A 17953-nucleotide genomic window follows, 5' to 3' on the forward strand; every position below is an offset into this window, starting at 1 on the left:
TTTTGCTTTTAAAGACATCAGAAGTATCTTTTAAACATCTAAGGAACTGGATTCTCCATGAGTGGTACCAAATTTTCAAGAAAGTCAAAACCAAACGAGTCTCTATTCGAGGGGCTTTTTATAGGCTCTGAGGTAAACTCTTCAAAGTTCACTTTACTACGTGAAGGAAAGAGTAAACATTCATCCACTTGGAGAACAGCTTTAATAATATTCTTTCACTGCATGTGGCATTTGTAAAAACACATTCACACTTGCCTGACTTCTCACTTAACTTTCTCAGTCTTCATTAGACTTCCCTCACAAGCAAAGGCTTGTATTGCATGGAGATGGAAGTGTGATTGTGCATGCATGTTTGTATGTATGTGTATGTGTGAATGTGTGTGTGTGTGCACAAGCATGGACCACATGACATGCATATACATATCATATGTCACACCCAGGAGAACACTGTCACAGTATCAGCCACAGTAGTGTATATGGAGAACATTGTGTCAAGCACACACAAGGATCTTCTCTTACAGTGAAGGTGTTTGTGGTAGAGACATTGGTTGGGCATAGCTAGAGAATTAGGACAACCACCTTGGTTTTCACCAGCTCATTGTCCCATAGATCTGTGGCCAGAATCAGTTTTGCTCCCTGAACTGAGCCTCTGGCACAACCTCTAAAGTTAACCCAACACTTCTGAGTGCTCACCATACACAGTTTCATAATAACTCCATGTGCTGAATCTCAATGCTCTCATCCAGTCCAGCTTGTTAACTGTGGGAAAAAAAATCCATGGTCAGAGTATGCCTGGGACAGGAGAACTCTTAGTAAAGTACAATGTTCAGTGTTAAAATAGGAAGACTGAGGAAACTATGGTAAAATGGATCATTAACAAAACAAGACACAGAGAGGATATGTAACTTCTTCTGCATATGTGTGCAAGTGTATATGTATGTGGATGTGTCCCTGTGGGCATACATGTGGAAGATATCAGGTATCTTCCTCTGCTTCACTGCACTTCATTTAAAATTTTTTACTACATTTATTTATTGCTTTATTTATTTGCCTGTGTAAATATCATGCTCACCTGTGATTGTCTACCATGTAGATACTGGGAAACAAACTCAGGTTGTCAGTCTTGGTGACAAATGTTTTGACTAACTGATTAGTTTCACTAGCCTTCGTCTTTCCTCTTCCTCCTTTTTCTACCATAACTTCATACTATCACCACCAGCACCACTGTCATCATTGTCATCATCTTTGTCATCATCTTTGTCATCATCATCATCATCATCATCATCATCATCATCATCATCATCATCATCTTTAGGTAGAGTTTTTTTTTTGAACCTGATGATTACTCTTCTGTTTAGGTTGACTGATTAGAAGTTTTCTACTCCTCAGAACTAGAAGTACAGGGAAACACAAACACAGAGTCATCTCCTGCATACCCCACGGAACGTCTTGAAGGTTGCCCAGCCAGGGAGTAGTGCAGCTACTAATTAGTTACTTTTCTCATCACTGGGACAGAATATCTGAGGAAAGCAACTTAAGGAAGGGTGTTAGTAACTTTTCAATTGCTGGGATGAAACACCATGGCTGAGGTGACTTCTAAAAGAATGCCCTGTATGCATGCAACCTTGGTTTCAGAGGGTTATGGTCTTTCATGGTAGAACAAAGGTATGGTAGCCAGCAGCTGAAACAGCAACTGAAAGCTTGAGTTTCCTACCACAAGCAGGAAGCAGGAATGGCAGGAATCTTGAAACCTTAACCTGTCCCCAGTGACACATCTCCAACAAGGCCATTCCTTCTAATCCTTCCTAAAGAGGTCTACCTACTGGAAAGTGAGTATTCAGACCTATATCTTCCTGCAACTTCCATAGGAAGGAAGGGTTTATTTGGACCCACAGTTTGAGGACATGGTTCATCACGGTGATGATAGTGTCCGGTGGTTGGACACACTGCATTTCTAGTGAAGGAAGAGAGATAAGTGCAGTTGTTCAGCTCACTTTCATATCTTTTACTCTAGGATTTCAGCTCATGAGGCAGGCTGTTCACACATACAGTTGGCTTTCCTACCTCAGTTAATGCAATTTAGGCACTTTCTCACAGATAAGCCCAGACGTTTGTCTCCTGGGTTGTTCTAGATTGCTCCAGTGTGACCAGAATTAACCATCACAATCTGGGATTTCAAGATATTCCAGTGTCTCTGTACAAATTCTATCCCTATGTATTCCCATCCCTATGTATTCTCTATAACCCACTCAACCTTTCAATTACAATTTCCCACTATGATCAGTCTATGAAAACAATGTAATACCACTGTCAATGGATAGTACAAATCATTGGGTGTGACAGAACACGTACGCATTACCTGGCCAAAGTCAGAAGGGAATAATTAATACACAAAATCCTAATAATGCTTTGTCTAATTGCAAAGCACAAGTTCAGCATCCATAAGCAATGATGCATAGTCCCATGTTGCACTAGGTAGGGTTTCTAAACACATCCTACTCATGGAGAGAGTTACAGGAACCCAAGAAAGATTCAAAGCAGTCCAGACTGACAGGATAAGATGTGGAATGCAGGAGCTGAAGCAGAAGGAGACTCAGTTTGACCTCCACCAGATTTAGACATTTGGAAGGGAGAGATTTCTGTCGAGGAAGCAAGCTTCAGGCCAGCAAAACCCACCACATGGAGCAAACTTGAGATGAGTGCACACTAAGAAGGGAAACAGAGAAGATGCTGAGGAGTGAAAGCTTTCTTAGAGATTAGACCAGGCAATGTTCTCACTCTTTTCAGACACAGATACTACATGGGGATCATTTGCCGAAGTCGTAAAGTCAAATTCCCTTAAATTAGTCCCACCTTACCCTGGTTTAGCTGCTTTTTGCATATTCCCTTTTGAATGTGGGGAGAGGAACGTTCACAATAGCCTGGCTTATCAACTTTACAGATTAGAACTTCTCATTAAAGGCTGTTACAACAAAAGCTCGGAGGTGGGCGCTGCTTCCAGTGAGTTATTCTGTGGTATCCAATAGGAAAGCCCAGCACCCACACCTGTGAAAACTTCAGAGCGACAATCAGACAGGTATTCCGCCCTCCCCACTTTCTTGCCTTGCCTTCAGCTGCAGTACTTGGTGTTCCTGGCAGACTTTACTGGCTGGCTGAATTACCAGATCATTACATCCTATACAGACTGCATTTCTTAAACATAGTTCTCCAAAGTTTAGTTGAGCCACAAATTTTGGAAGTGCGTTTGCCCAGTATTGGTTTCTAGCAAACAGACAACAAGCTGTGTAATCAAGACTGTCATAAGAGCCATAATCACCCACAGAATGCCAGCATTAAAACCTGACAGGCCCAATCCTCGGAGGTGCAATTCACAAGTGAGAAGAGAGTGCATATATTTGCACAAATAAAAATAATCTACATTCCCGTGAACTATAGAATGATCCACTCCATATTTATATATTTATGCTTGCCACTGGGGTGTGTATTGCAGCCGACTATTCTAATTACTCTCAAATCAATCCTATTTTTCTCTCTCTAGGGGGAAATGAGCTATAGACTTAATGCCTGCACACTTTGTAGAGATACCTCCACACATCAGCCCACAAATGTTCTCCAAGTATAACTTAGGATTTCCTGCCTCTGATCCTTTGGGGCTACAGGTTAAAATGCAGAGTCTTAAGTCCAAGCTGGAGAGATAGGTTTGCTATAGGGGGGTCTTTGCTTTCAAAAGGTTGCCTACAATAAGAATGAAATTGTTCGCTGGCCTGGGTCCTGACCAAAATCTCCATGCTGATCGGGTTCAAATGGAGAAGAGCCGGTAAAAGCAAGCAGCATAAAAATTGCCTTCCAACCTTTTATTGATCAAATGTCTTCCTAACTATCAGACTTGCTTGACATGTTTTGGTAACTATAACCAAATATTTACAGGACAAACATTTCTGGATAATTCTTTGTTGTACACAAATTTTATGCCAAGGGCACATTTTAACAGTCAAAGGCCTTTTTCTGTGCTGGAGATTAAACACAGGGCTTCATGCATGGTAGACAAGGGCCTCTACTGCTCATCTACAGCCCCCATCTCCATTGGAATATTTCTACACTGTACATCACATACTCTGTAACCTTTAGCTTTTCGTCCTTCACCAGTGTCTTCTTCTCTTCCCGAGTGCACATGACTCATGGTTCCTCCATGTTTTCACATCTCCTGTGAAATCTATTAGGCCTTGCTTATAGATCATGAGATACAAGTCTCTGTCCTCACTAGTAAGTTCACTGATACACTGCTGTATCTCTCATTGATGGCACACTTCTCTCCCAGGTATTCAGTTGTACACCTTCTCAGCTCTTCACATGTGTTCAGACCTCTTCCTTCTCTGAACCCCGTTCTTCTCTTACAAGTAGCATTGAATGCTCCCTCCCAATGAAGGCTGAGATGCCTTGATTTCAGGAAGTTTTCTCTGTTTGGGGAGCTGGAACTGCACATCCAAGGCATGTATTTTACTGTGCTTTATCCCCAGCCTCTTGAAACCTTTTAAAACCCACATGTCACAATTTTAATTTCTTACATAAGCTCACATGACAGAGCATAGAATACACACTCACTACAGTTAGTGTGTAAAATCACTTTCACCTTATAGGTTATGCACCAAACATAATGGACTTTTCGTTTAGATTTATGACCCACAACCTAAGCAATTTTTATAAATGCAAATATCCTGAAGTCTGTAACTATTAAATTCTAAGTTGGTCCAAGCATTATGGATAGGAACTCTGAAGTCTGTTCCTGCATGCTTTATAACCCACACTCATGTGATACCTGGTGCTTGTCTCTGTTTCCTCAGTGGCCATGAGGATCTTAAGGAAGGCACTTCCTACTGCTTTCTTACTTATAGATCATGGGATACAAGTTAACCTTCTGCACAATTAGCTCTGGACATCTGAGCCAACCATGGCTGGATCAATGCTGTGCAATGACTCTGATGCTGGTTCTTCCTTCCCTGAATGATGCATAGAGTAGCTGTGTTTCTTGCCACCCACAGAATGAAACTCAATTTCCCCAAGACTTAATTTTATAAGATGCAGGAGAAGCCGTCACTGTGTGCTAGCATCATAGCTCACACTGCAGAAACCCACTCAGGCTGTTCTTCCCATTTCTCTCCCAACAGTCTATTTTTCAACACCCTCAGTAAATATATTTAATAATCAGTTGGTAGATTAGCATACAAAACTAGTCTTAACTAAATTTGAATTCAATCTTTATTTGAGGCAGTGATAGCTAATATTGACTGTTGCATAGAATTATGAGGTACCCCTGAGTTGTCGGCTCCAGTGGAGCTGAGATCTATTTTTTAAAAAGCAGTTATTGATTTCTGCAAATAGGCTTTCCTTGAGGCTTCTGCAGATCCCGGGCTTTGGGTGAATCGTGCTGAGGTGATGGATAGTGAGGGCAAGTACATTTTCCCTTTGTTCATCTACATTCTTATTAATAATAATATCTTTCATTTATAACTCCTTTCATCGCCAAGCATTGTGAAGTGCTCTGTGGATGTACTAATGCTATATAGAGAAATCTATCATGCGTGCTGCAGATGAAACACAGAGGTTGTCTGGTTTCACTCCTGGGCTCTACCACAACCTGGGACACTGAGAATGTATCATGGCCAACCTATAAGATCTCAAGACAGGAACTGGATGTGTGTAGGAAGGAATGGGGCTAAGCTGTCTGTCTGAACATCTACCTGCCCTACACTTAATAATGACACTGAGTCTTACAACCAGTTTACCAGGCTAGCATTCAAAGGATTCTATCTTGAAGAACTAACAATCCTGAGTGTAAAGTTTAACTTCTCCAAAAACTCCAGGCAGGTTTGCCATTACAGCACCACTGCCTATATTGTTTGAATGACCCCACATGCCCTTTTCAAACAATTCTTTCCTTCCTTTCCTCTTTATTTCCAAGAGACAGACATGGCACAGTGGCTGCCCAATGTGATACATCAAGCTTAGAAGGAGGCTGGTGTAAATGAGTCTGTTTGGCACTCCTCCATTTTTTAACATGAGGACATCGGTCTGTGTCTAATCTGCTGCTGGGCACAGCCCCTGGGGGGAGGTAGAACATGGGGAGTGTGACTTACTTATCCCATGCAGCCTGTAGAGATGCACTGAGACACTGTTCATAGGGTGGCAAAGCACAGTCTGAGATGTGGGAAAGCTGGAGCTGGTTTGGGGATCCCTGGGCCTGCAACAAGGCCAGGACCATGGTGTTCTCAGACTCTTGGGCATCTTGATGCCACTGAGAGTTACAGAAGAGCTGAGAATGGAGTAGGGCTCCAAAGGGCTGAGGACAGTGTCTAGCCTGGGACCAGGGGGAAAAGGGGAGTTCCAGCTTGTCTCATCAGGTGATTGTCCTTAGTTTGGCAGTGACAGGCTTGGTGGCAGTTGTGGTTAGGTGCACAGAGAGGCATTCTACAGGAGAATTAATCTGCAGCTCTGTACTTGAATGCCTTCTCTGTGGCTCTTGATGAAAGAGACAGTCCATAGTTCTCAACAGTTTATTGGTTGTTATGGCAGGAAATGGATGGATGATCTATCATATCCACTGTCCATGGTGGACCTGAGATTAAATACCTTTTACATGGAGGAATGTCTGGGAAAGGAAGCTTATTGGCTAATCCCTCTAGACCTCTAGGTACCTCATTAGCATGGAGAACTCTGTTTTGGGCCTATGTGACCCTAGGGTACATTGTTTTTTTGTTTGTTTGTTTGTTTTTGTTTTTTTATGTGTGGAGCATGGTATGTGTTCCAGGTCAGGAGTCTGCCAGGGAGCTGGGAGTTGGCTAAGTGAGTGTGCCCAGCAAGTCTTCGTGTCTCAACCTGCTCTACCTTACAAACTTCCTGGCATGGCTTTACCATCTGAAAAGCAAGTACAGTGTTATTTCACAGATATTATCTAAGTTCCACAGAAATTGGAACCTTAATTCTGATCCCCCTTTCCTTGGTTTATTTTATTTGGGCTGTATCCTTCATCTTAATATAGACATTAAAAATATGGCAATAGGCTGTAAAGCAAACTGAGAGTCTGAGGGAGGCAGAGGGTAAAGAGGCCTGAGTTTGTCTGCTAAGGTTCCTTTCCCAGGACTTTACCAACTAGGTTTAGGAATGCTTATTGTAGGAGATCACTTTTCCTCACTGCTTGAACATAGTGTTCTTGTTATTTCTATCAACAAAGAAATTGCTGGCTGCTTTCAGAGAAGGTCAGAAAAATCAGAGTGAGTCCCTCAGAGCCTCCTGCTAATTGGTGGCTGAGTTTGCCCCACCTCACACATTCAATCCTGCATACAATGCTAGAGACTTTCTCTCCCCTTCCTCGTGGCTTCCTTTCATCCTTTGACTTCTCCAGTTTGACCTTCCCTCCATCCTCAGATCAAGGCCTGTACTTGCCCAGGAATTGTACCAAGTACCCTCTGCTGCACAGAAGCCTGTTACAGTGTGCCACAGGCAAGTGGGTGCTTAAGTGTCCCCTGATGTCAGCAATGATGTGATGTGCTCTGCTCTGGGTGCAGATTATTTTTGACCAGCTCAGCAGGACACTGGCTTAATTACCTTTCTTAATATCTGGTAAGTATCAAAGGATGAGGAACTGCCATCCTGAATGGTGCCAGCTGCCATTTCTTATTTCCTTACTGTCCTGTGCCTAGACTAGGGGGGACAATATTAGAAATGACATCTACTTATCTTTGCTTTTCCTCCATTGGCTTGTGGCTCATCCATTTGAGTGAGCCTTTCCCACCTGCCTATGTCATGAGAGGAAGCTATTGTTTTCTTACCCACCTGATTATCTCCTCTCTAAGGGATACAGAAATCCTAATTGCTGTTGAAAAAAACCCTGTCCTTAACAATATTGACTGGTCAAAACAGTTGAAGGAAATGTAAAGAGGGAACTCATTCCACACATTCTACAGTGAACAGAGAGATGGATGGATACAGCAAGAGGACAGGTGCAACTGGATTCTGAGCCTGATGCAGATGCATGGTTTGGAAGAGTCTTCAGAGAGTCTGTGTGTGCAAAGTAGGCCACAGAGGAGAGCCAAGGTTAAAACCCAAACTTTGCTCAGGATGCAAGACTTCCTAAAGGGGAAAATGAGTTTCATTGCAAAGTTAGCTATGATTGCTGTCTGTGAGCTGAAAGCTTAGATGGAAAACCTCGCTTCTCTGAATTTTATTTTGGTGGCACTGCACTTTTGTTGTTGTTTTGGTTGCATCTCTAAAACTCAGAAAACCTAGCCTATGATATACCCCTGTTGTACAGACCATTATCTTCAGTATTGTTTTTGATTCATCTTGAAAACCCTTCTTTGACTACCTCTTCTCTAACCTTGAGTTCCTAGAACCTAAGAACAAAGAATAGAAGAGAGAAAACTCAGGCAAGGAAAGCACAGAAAGGGCTGGAGCTCTCTCACTTTCTTGGAAGCTTCTTTGGAGGTGATCCTGTTGAATCAGGGGCTAGAGAGTAGAAACAAGTGGCTTCAGAGATAATCAAAGGGCTTAAGTGGCTGTACCAGTCAGCCTTGTGGAGAGCTTGTGAAAGAAGGGGTGGAAAGACAGCTGGAGAAGAGAAAATGGGGCAGAGGAGATTTGAGCTCAAAATGGAGACGATTCTAATCTATTTCAATCTAAGGAGCCCACCCACCCCCCAAGCCATGCTCATTGAGATGTGCAGGCCATTTCTGCAACCGTCGTCCTATGTATATTTATGTGGAACACCCAGAGTCACTACAAGGAGCTGGGGCTTGTTATTTTGACTGATTACAGGCGAGTGGCTGCTTTGTAATGGCAGAAGCCACTCATTAGCTCTGGCAAGCCAGACAGAACCCATCAGCTCATTCCTGCCACATCCTCCCCTGGAGGTGAATATTCAGCAGGCATTGATCTCCTTAATGAGAACACAGCCCATGCAGCTTCGATTAGCAGCAGTGGAATTTTAAATAGTTAATTATGACCAGGGGTCAGCATGTGCACACTTGTGAACAGGTGAGTGTACATGTGCTTGTGACCTGCACACTGTGGGTAAGGGGCCCCTCAGTCACAGTGCAGGCCTGGCCTTCCCAGCACTGCCATCAAGGACAATTCCAGAGCCATCACTGGTTACAAGAGAAGTGATGTTTATATGAAGGAGGCATTACAAGGAAGCCCTTCACTCGGTGTCCACAGAGCCACCCAGAAATGCTGGCTTGACTCTGTGAGTCCTTTCCTTGGGACTCACAGGCCAGCTGAACATCATAGGCAATGAAGATGGATGCTGTAGTCTTGGAGGACAAATCCATCTGCTCCAAGCAAAATAACTCTCTCTTAAGCCTCAGCAGAAAGATCTCCCTCCCCAAACCCAATGAACATAATTAAGAATAGGCTGAAATGGACAGGAAGACATGGTAATTGATTGTGGCCTTTCTGCCTGGCAGCTGCACTTAATTAACCTTTAGATTCAAATATCAAGTTGTGCCTTCATGGAGTGGCATGGGGAAGGGGCTGTCTGACCCCACTTATCTCTGCTCACTAGAGGGATTGGTTCAGAGGTCACCTCAGCTGGGCCAATTCTCAGCCTTCCCAATGCATCTGTCACCCAAACAGCTTCACATCCTGGAAGTTCTTCTCACCCAGAGGGTGCAAGAATGCCTGGCATTTGCTTACTGGGGCAAGCCATCTGCAGCTGTGAGTTCTAATATCTACATAGGACAATGCAGAGCCTGGGCTTTGACTCAGGTTTGTGAAAAGCCAACAAAGCGACATGCACAGGCCAGGTACTAAGTGTTCAGGAAACAAAGCCAGGCAGAGCTGCTCTGGCATCATTTGTCTCCTCTCCCTGCAGAGATCACAATCACTCTCAGGTATCATCTGTGAGAACAAAGCCCAGTAGTGGTGGTGAGGACTGTAGGAAGACAGGGTTCCCGACTCTGCTGAACCTCACTCCATATACGGAGAAAGGGGAGTGATGCCTCCTTGGCTCCACATAGGTCACTCAGGAGCTGGGCACAGAGCTTTGAGTTTGTCAGTTCTCATTGGAGCACTGACCCAAGCCAAGCCATTACAGTGAAACTGTCTTTGAGGCTTGTTGCTAAGGGTGACAGAATATGTACTACAGGCATTGCAATCATTGGGGCACAGCCCAGCAGCACACCTCTGCACTCTGGAATCAGCAAGAGGTTCTTGTCAAGTTCAAGCCCAGTTGGAATTCTTTATAATACTGCCTCTCCAGGACTGGTGAGGAGGAGCTGCACAATGCACTGGCTGACTCTAAATACAATTGGCTTTGTCCACCTCTTTCTTCACTTCCTGGTCATAAGGCTTCAAAGAATGGAAGACTTTCTGCACGGTCCAAGGGCATGACTGAATGGAGATGGGCATTCTGGAGGGTTGGTTGAGCAGAGTATTTCTTTTTTTTTTTTCTGAAGACAATAATAATTTATTGATTGCATGGTGGTCTTGTGGTAAGAGAGAGCCACATGTGGTCTCCATCTTGGTATATGGCTGCTGGAAAAGCTTCAATAGTAGATTTGTATTTCATAAATAGTCTTGTATAGAGAGGAGAATGGGCTCTGGCCAGTTTCCATTGACGCTTCTACACGGCTTTCCTGGGAATGTTTCTCTGCATGTGAGTAGCCTTCACACTTGGAATCAAGGTCCCCTAGCTCACAGAGAATCCATTGCCTAAAGCCAGCTGGTAAGAGATCAGGATGGCTCAGGCTTCTACCACATCTTTCTGTCAACTGACATTTTTAGAAACTCGAGCAGAGTATTTCTAGTTGTACTTTCTTTGTCTTGATTTCCAAGGAAAAGAGAGAAGGAAAGCAAGAGTGAGAAAGTAAGAGAGACAGAGAAAAACAGAAAGGGAGAGGCAGAGAGACAGAGAGGGAGAGGGAGAGGGAGACAGAGACAGAAGAATGGTGGGAGGTAGGGAGAGAGGGAGGAAGAAAGACAAAGAGAGAGAGGAGGCAGGAAGGAGAAGGAAGAAAAAGTGGGTAAGCAAAACTAAAAAGATACCCATTTCAGTGGGTTGAGTTGGCTAACTTCACTTATGATATTTTCAATTTATGGTGGATCTGTTGGGATACCAACGGGTTGGTCTAGAACTTTTTCAGCTTTACAGTGGTCAGGAAGCAGAAACTTTCAGTAGATAACCTATTGAATTTTGCTTTTCCTGGGCTAGAGCCCTGAGGTGTGATCTTCTCACTTGTTCCTGGGCAGTAGAGGCAAGTGACAGTTCCAGGATAGCCACAGGATTGTGAGGCACACAGCCCATACTATATAGTGAGTTGCATTGAAGAGTCTCTTACTCTCTAAATTCCAGGCAGCTAGATCTGCTATGCTAATGCTGTACAGATAACCAGCAATGGGGGCATTGTAACAAACTGCTTTTGGAATGACTTAGGACATAGGTGGTCAGATGAATATAGGTATTTAAGAAATAACAAGATAGTTCATGCTTTATTGCAAAATAAGCTTTATGTTGGGAGGGTTCTGTACAATAGCAGGCAAATCTAAGTGTAGTATATGAAAGGATGTTTTGGATTTTGATATTTTCTTATGCAAAAACAAATGCTGTTTTCCAGGTAATGAATGGATTTGTTGATACATAACCCCAATATAAGCCAATGAGCTACCAACTTTTGCTCCTTCCCCAATTTCTTTATTTAGTCTTTATATTAATTTTAGGCTGCTTCCTCAGTTTTCTAATCAGGTACAATTTCTCTTCCAAAAAGACAGTGATAGCAGGAATACTGTCCATGGGCAAGAGAGATCCCACCCTCTATCAGGCACCTAGCTACTGTATGGCACTTGGATCCCTGTCTGGAATTGCTTTGCTGGGACCAAATTCATGAAGGCATGGCCAAGGTTGGTAAGGACTATTCAACCTATGTCACCAAAACACCATGCTATTTCTTTCCACCATGAATGCAGTTTCTACCAGATGAAGACTAACATTCAAATTGACCCTTCTGAAATCTAGGTATGAAAAGGAAAGCTGGATAATGTCCAAGTGGCAGTGACTGGTACTATAGATAAGCAACTATAATGAAACTAACCAAGAGGGGTTTCCTGATTGTGGCTCTCAAGTGATGAGTTGTCCCAGAATCCCTGAGGGTTGGTAGGAATGGAACTTTTGTATGGGGAATAATGAAATCATGATGCTAGAGAATGAATTTAGTGCCCTGCATAAAAGGTCAGAGAGCTAACTAGCTCCCCACCCCCGATCCCCGCACACCTTCTGAGAGTATAGCAGAAAGACACTTTTGTGCAGATCAGGCAAAGGGTTTTAATAAAGAGCTTGGCTCTGCTGGCACCCTGATCTTGGACTTCCAGATGAGAGAATACTAAAAAGAAGTGTATTGTTTGAGCCATCAGTTGGTATGGGTTGTCAAAGCAACTGACACAGATATTACAAAGCAAAGCTACACAATCAGATTCTGATTCATTCAATCCGTGGCAGGGCTCAGACTCAACATTTTCAAAAGGAGGTGAGGATGGTTCCTTTACAAATAGTTTTCTGGTTTCTGTCACACAAACATTAGTCTTGGTTAATGTTGCATTCTTCTTTGTTGCAGGATATTTGATCATATTGTGAACCCAAAGATTCAGAAATGGAAAAACCTTGTTGTGGTGTGGCTCAACCCTAGCACACACCTTGTACCCAAGAACTTTCTGTAAATGGGAGCTAAATAGAGTCAATGATATGTCAAGAGGCAGAGCAAGCAACTAATTGGCAGGGGTGAACATAAGAAAACCCAGGAAAGAGAAAGGAGGGTCTTTGAGTTGAAGGGTATTTAAATAATATGGAGAAAGAAAGGGGCTTTTTTTTTTCCTTTTAGGATGTCAGTGGAATAGGAAAGTCAACTGGGTGTTTCCCTGCCTTTCTGAGCCAGCAGGCTTTCACTATAGCATCTGGCTCCTAAGTGTTCATTTGATAAAGCAAATGTTTGGGATTGTATTTTAGAAACAACACTTCTTACTATTTGTCTTTTTAAAGAAATATTTAAAATGTAGTATTAATTTTTTAAATGTACATAGGTACATTTGGAAGGTACATCTTTGGAAGGTACATCTTTGGAAGAGTATGCACACTTGAAAGAGGGTCCCCCCAGAGGCCAGAAGAGGGTTTCAGATCTCCTGGAGCTGGATTCACAGGCAAATGTGAGCAGCTTGATTTGGGTGCAGGGAACTGAACTCTGGTTCTCTGGATGATCAACAAGTGTTCTTAACCATCTTCCCAGCTCTTCTGTTAGTCTCTGTGGAGGAAAATTCTTCAATAGATACTCAAGCCAAGAGCATAGGATGCATTATATGTAACTGAATGGATTCTACTCACCAAGATACCATACTAGACAAGATTTTCTGAGAATGGTGATATGTGTGTATATGTGAAACAAGTGGAGAATGTTCAAATCCAACTTTTGTTTTTATCTAATCTTATATTATTCCTGGGTATAGCTAACAAATACAGTAAGTGATGCATCTAAATTGGTTTACTAAAGATGACTCATTCTGCTGCTATGTGCTGGCCAACAGTGACCCTCACTTGTGATCCTGTTACATGGTTGATCATAAAATCAAAAAATATCCTGAATTATATCTGTGAGAGTTTCTCCTATCTTCTCTTTTTCTCTATGGACTGATGGATATATTGCTCTGGCTCCCCATTTCTCAAACTACCTGTGTATTTTTGTGTCTGCTGTATCTATGTGCATTTAAACTGTATATTGTTCAGTATCTTTCAATTTAGAAGAGAACATCACAGTTTTTGTAATCTTTTGAAGTTGTGTTTGCATTATTAGTTTCATCCTGTATGTTGCCTGGAGCAATACTACATTCATTTTGATTGCTATATGTTTCACTGATGATATACACTAGAAACAAATATGTAAGTACTCCTCAGTTCTTCTGTTTGTAGGAAACTGGGAGGATAATAGAAGTCTTCTCTGAATAAAGAACATGGTGTTAGGATTAAGGTAGCAGATGTGAGCTGGACAGAAAAAGGCAAGCTAAAAACACGATAGATGAACTGACCATGATTGATACTCAAAATACTGAAGAAATAGTTTTGTTCAGATCAGATTAGAACCATATGATTCCTCTCCTTTTCTCTTCATGACCCCATGTTGTGTCCATTAAAATAAATGCTTTATGCAGGTGTGGGCTCAGGGGATAGGACAGAGCATGCAACTCACGATGTCAGTTTCCTGAGCATCCTGTGTCTAGAAGTATCGCTGTGGTTCACAGGCTTCTGGAATCTGCTGATAAATGGATGGCAGTGCTTAAATGAGCTCTGAGGCCTTTCGGCTGGTGCATGACCTTCTTTGGGAGATGTAAAATTAACTTCATAACCCCAACTGTGATTTGCTTGAGCAGTCTAAAAAATGACTCTTTCAAGTTCATCTTGATGAGTGAAATGAAGTTATTAGGAGTTTCTTAGGGAATGGTGGATTTTCCCAGAAGTTGCTAACCCTTCCTGGTTACTACTTACCAATCTCCTATAAGTCCACAGCAGAATTGATGCAAACATAGGTTGATGGTACTACTGAGTGTTAAAACAGTAAATGTGACTATAGGTCCAGAAACCTAAGGCACAGACTAAATCAAGCTCTGGTTTAGTTATGGTTGTAAGAATTAGTGCATGCTACTTGTCTAAGTCAGGAATTCTGCTAGTCCCACTATGGGAAGGATGGCTTGTTTGTCTGCAGTCTGGCACATAAAACAGCTAGGTGGAAGCTCACAGCCAGATGAAATTACTCTGGCTAGAATTTGGAGGTCTAGTCTCATTACAGAAGCTGTCATATCTTGTTTTATGAGAAGTAAACCAGAAATGGAAAAAAAATACCCTCTTTGAGGTAGTGAAGAAACAAACAGAGACAGATCATCTTGAAAGTATAGAACTTTATAAGAATATATTGCATCTACCTCATAGGGCCTTAGTTGTAATAGATCCCTTTTATCAAAACCAGGTTATAAAAACTAACCCAAACTGATTATTTAGTACGTATAATCTCAGAGGTATGTGGAGAACATAGAATACGTAGTTCTTTGAGAAAAAGTTTTGAATTTCAATTTTTATAGCAAAAACCATTGAACATATTGTATATGTTTGAGAAACAACAACAGAAAATGTTTTTGTGTATATAGGGCCAGCAACTTGTGGAAACACACACTAATGAGGGTTTAAAGACTAGGTAGTAAACCTTAGTTAGCATCTCATCACAAATCAAAGAGGAAGAAAATCTAATGGGTTCTATGCTGGTTAACACACTCACATCTTCATGATATTGGGGAGAGTTTGTCCTTTTCTTTGTAAATCCGTGTCCTGCTTTTAAGTAAATTAAGGAGAACAGAAACTCTTTGCTGCACCTGCCATATCCTAACTGTCTTCATACCAACAATCCTTCACGTCTTAAAGTGGCAACTGCTGGTCCCCCACACAGTCTAATACAGGAGAATTGGAATTGATTACAGCACTGTATTTTTATGACACTTGTCCTCAACCAATTCATCACCTGCTGCATGTATAAACACCACCTTGAGGATTCAGAAGAACATAGGGCTCATCTGCACTAAGAAATATTGAGGAACCCTACAGAGACACTGAGTTTTGATCAAGTAGAACGAGCAGCATTTTAAAACCATTTTCTTCTTAAAAATATGTTACAAAGAGGATGGAGGAAGAGATCCTTTTAATTTTTAAATTTTTGTTAGAAAGTATCCTTGTATTAAATTCCTCTGTCAAATGGACTATTATACTCCCAAAGAGTAATTATCTTTATCATTCCTAAATACTTCATATTTAAAGAAAATGTTTAAATAAACTTTTGTTAATTTATCTAAATATGATATGCTGTGCTGAGTTTTATTTTAATGAAATTTGGAATTATTTGGAGAAATGACATAGACTTGATATGTACAGTTTAAACATAATTCATAGCATTATTTGAAATACTTAATTTTGGGATATTTTACATTAACTAAAAATAATTTAGGCCATGAAAATTGAAAGATCTTTGTTTTAGTCTGAGAGATGTTTTATTTAGAAAAATTCAACACCTTGTTTTTTCATGTAAAGCATAGCCCATTAGACCAAAGGAGACTGAGTAAGATTTGACCTTATAAAAAAAGATATTTCTATGATTTCTAGACCCAAGTAGTCAAGTGACATGAGTAGTTACCCCACCCCTCTGTAGCCATTGACTGGATTGGTGAATGGAATGAATATGAGGGTTAGAAAACATGATACTCATCCATTTGGAAGATTCCAGTTTACTTCAACATGACTGAACAGCTAATGCCATGGGTAACTAACCACTCTGAGTCCTGATCAGAAAGCTAAAAATATCCAGAATGCTAAGGGTAAGGCCAAGAACAAACCTGATTTTTGCACTCAGTAGATCTCTCAGCATAATTTTGTTTTTTTTAGGGGAGAGTTGGATTTCTATGCAATATTCCACTAATAAGAAAATAAAATGCTTTTGAGAAATGTTTATATTTGTTTTGCAATTGATCAGAATTAAGTCCTTCCTAGACTTTCCAGGATTCCAAAGCTTACTGAAGTTGAGCTTGATACTAAGGATGTTATAAATGGACAAAGGGCTATTTCAGAATGATTGATTTTTAACATTATTTTCTGTCTTAACATTATCAATACTGACCTCAATACTTTATTGTGAGGGGTATGCTGTGGTTTTGATATTTAACCTTATTCCTTCAGATGCCAGAAAATGAGCTCTCTCACATAACTACTTATCTACACTACCCCACACAAAAGAGATAGATGATAGATGATAGATAGATGATAGATAGATAGATAGATAGATAGATAGATAGATAGATAGATAGATAGATAGTGTATGTATGTGTGTGAATATGTGTGTGTATGTATATGGTCAAAGTTCCTTGTGATGCAAAATCATACCCAAGTGAGAACATTTGTCTAGAAGGTGGAAAACTAGTTTACAATTTAAATCCAGATGGTCTTCTGCCCTGCAGCAGGGCTTTACCTATCTCTTCATGTCTTTTCTTAGTGCAATAATGATAAAGTTTAACATCGGTAGTAGAGATATATCACCAATACTCTAACATACTGAAAGATCCTCAATTTGCAATGGCTTTTTACTTAAGGTATTTTTTTTTTAGCTCATAATGCCTTTAAATTAACAAATACTTAAACCTGAACCCCAGATTCTGAAATGTCATCCTTTTCCAGGCTAGGGATATGCAGTAGGACACTTTCATACAGTGTTAGGTAGTAACAACAAACCATAGTTCCTAGTCAGCTACTTGTTCACAAAGGCAAACACCATAGTTGACTATAGTGTGCTCCAATGCCAAGCTAAGATAGTTGGCATGTACATTTTGACATTCTGTTGATATGATCAAAGATATATTATAAAGAAAAAATAAAAGAGGAAAGAATTATTTTGGTGCAAAGAGGGAATCTATTCCACAGTGATGGAAAAAGCATGAGGCAGTTGGTCCTATAATGGAAACATGTACCAGATCTGGTGTAGAAGTAGTGCTGGGGTGTAAAGCCCAAGGCACACCACCTCTAGTGTCCCAGTTCCTTCAGTCAGGTTCCATAGCCTCCCAGATCAATACCACCCAACTGATTACTCAATATTCAAAGACATGAGCCTAGAGAGGACATGTTTCATCCAAATAATGATATTCCACCCCAGGCTCTGATAGCTTCATGCTCATTTCTTAATGTAAAATGCATATTGTATAATGTCCAACTTCAAAAGTCCCTATAGACATCAACATTCCCAATATTGTTCAAAAACCAAAGTCCAAAATCCCTTCTGAGATTCAGGGCAATATCTTAACTATGAACCCTTATAAAATCAAATTACGGCTATTTATAAATAAGGCTGCTATGAACATGGTGGAGCATGTGTCCTTGTTACATGTTGCAGTATTT

This window comes from Mastomys coucha, unplaced genomic scaffold (genome assembly GCF_008632895.1).
Source record: "Mastomys coucha isolate ucsf_1 unplaced genomic scaffold, UCSF_Mcou_1 pScaffold23, whole genome shotgun sequence".
In the NCBI taxonomy this organism is placed as follows: Eukaryota; Metazoa; Chordata; class Mammalia; order Rodentia; family Muridae; genus Mastomys; species Mastomys coucha.